The following is a 2,500-nucleotide window of genomic DNA, read 5'->3' as shown; positions in this document are numbered from 1 at the left end:
GCCCCAACCATCACAGAAAACGTTGGATGTGGAATGAAAAAAGGAGGGAGAATGAGATTTTTGGCTTGTCTCTCTTTTTAATCCCTTGTGCTAATCTGTAAAAAACGGGATATGTGCTAATCTGTAAAAAACGGGATATGTGCTAATCCACAGAAAACGAGATACCAAAAGTAAAAATTGGAAAGGGACGACTTTTGAGCTAGTCTCCCTATGTTAAGGCGCAAAAAACGAGATGTGAGAAGGAAAATGGACTGTGAATGTAATTTTGATCTAATCTCCCCTTGTGCTAATCCAAAGAAAACAGGGTAGCAGAAGGAAAATGGAAAGATGATTTTTGAGCTATTTTCCCCTATGCTAAGACTCAGAAAACGGTATACGAGAAGGAAAATGGACAGGGAATGTAATTTTGAGCCATAGAGAGAAGAAAATGAAAAAGAGGATGATTTTTTTTGTCGCTAGTTTTCCTTACGCCAGTCCTCACAGAAAACGGAACATGAGATAAGAAAAAAAAATGGGAGGGAGGATTAAATTTGAAGCTGTTATTTCTTATGCCAATCATCATAAAACGCAGAACACGAGGAGAAAAATGGGTTGAAAGATGTGAGCAAGTTTCCTTCATGCCAACGGGATACGGAAGATAGAAAATGGGAAGGAGGATGGCAGAATGAGCTCAGGGAGGGAGGGGAGACTACGCAAACTTTAGTGGAAATGTAATATCAACTCCGTCCACCTGCACCTCACTGCACTAACACGTTTACACCACCACTATTACTTCCTGCAGGCTCACTCCTTTCACTCCCACGGACAAGTCCTCTCGTTTTTTGTTTTTTTCCCGGCAAATAACTGTCATTTATTTCACAGGTGCAATAACCATGGAGTTCTGGATGATTAAAAAAAAAGATTTCGGTTATTCTTACAATTTATCTTTTCTTCAACACTACAACTCATTATGTTTACTGCTGACATTTACTTTCGTTTCAATTACTGGCAAATAACTGTCATTCACTTCACCGGCGCAATAACTACGAGATAATTAATAATTATATAAAAAAATGTCTATCCTTACAATCCATCTTTTCTTTAACACTTTCACACACTATTTTTTGTTCTCAGTTCCTAGCAAATAACTGTCATTCATTTCACTGATGCAATAACCATGAAGTACTAGATAAATATAAGAAAAGACTATGTTTATCTTTACAATCCATCTTTTCTTTAACATTACAATTTGCTACTTTCACTCCCACTGACACCTTTCATTTCGTTCTTTCTTGCTAAATTAATTCACGTCACCGGTCCAATAACCAGGAAGTACTGGATGACTACAAAAAAAGACTATGCTTACCTTTATAATCCATCTTTAGCACCATTACAGTTTCCCTACATTGCCTGAAGTGTTGCGAATGACGAACTAAGCTGTGACAATGTATGAAGTATGGCAAACCAAAAAGGAGTGTAGGGACAGCGTGACAGTTACCAGGGTTACAATTACCCAGAAGCTGAATCTCGACTGACGCTTTACTCGTGGTTCATCAGTATCAAGAAAGCTGAAGTCTCTAACTAAATCGGCAACAAAATAGAAAGGATTCGAATGAGTGTATAGATTCAAGGAGGAAGGTAGGGACAGGACCACCAGGAGTCCCTAACCTCCTTGACAATATAGTTAGAATATATCATTAAAAAAGTGTATAGATTCAAGGCTTCTTATTACAAAGAACCCAAAATAATAATGTTCCTTTTACCTTACAACATAAGGCTCAAATCCCTCTTCCCTCAACGCCAGCAGGGAAAATAGATAAAAAGATACGTAAAAATTCAATTGGGAATGCGACAAGTGATGATGATTTTTTTTTCATTTTTTTTATTCTACACAGTTATCTAGTTGGAAAAAATCTGAGTGTGTGTGTGTGTGTAATAATAATAATAATAATTTCACTTATTTATACTTCCTCTTTGACGGAAAAAATAGCACATAAGGTTATTTTGGTTTATATCACCCTGACAAATTGCATCTCGCCACTTCCCTTCCACTCTGTATCTGAAAGTCAAAAGGGTATTTTCCGCTCATATTGCAACTTCCCACACAGCCATACAGAATGCCAGGCTGCAGGCTACATATGGCACGGGAACTTTGATATTATTTTTAGCAGAAGCATTCGGGAAATGTAAATATAGAAGGTGCAATAACATCTATTTGCTTCATTCCCTCCACACACACACACACACACACACACACACACACACACACACACACACACACACACACACACACAATTAATTTACAAACATTTCCTGTCACTCAGTAAACAAAAACATAAATAAATCAAATAAAACACTAAGTAAAGTCACCAAATACTCCAATTCACTTCACTGCAATCGAAAAAGCACAGAAAGAAGGAAAGAAACGCAAATAACAGCCAGTTAGCACACTCCCCTTTGCCTTCGTCAGAAAAACAAAAGAAAAATAACAGTGAATAAAATATCAAGAGTTGTACATAAC

At 37.2% G+C, this 2,500-nt stretch overlaps 1 protein-coding gene across 2 annotated transcripts in view; it reads left to right on the top strand.

The window, feature by feature from the left end:
* LOC135114764 (neuromedin-U receptor 1-like) overlaps positions 1–2,500 on the top strand; it is a 99,518-nt gene that overhangs the window by 66,101 nt on the left and 30,917 nt on the right. The gene's annotated exons all lie outside the window — the stretch shown is intronic.

This window comes from Scylla paramamosain, chromosome 28 (assembly GCF_035594125.1).
Source record: "Scylla paramamosain isolate STU-SP2022 chromosome 28, ASM3559412v1, whole genome shotgun sequence".
In the NCBI taxonomy this organism is placed as follows: Eukaryota; Metazoa; Arthropoda; class Malacostraca; order Decapoda; family Portunidae; genus Scylla; species Scylla paramamosain.
The sequence above is the reverse complement of the archived record's forward strand: the minus strand, read 5'-3'. Positions and strand labels throughout refer to the sequence as shown.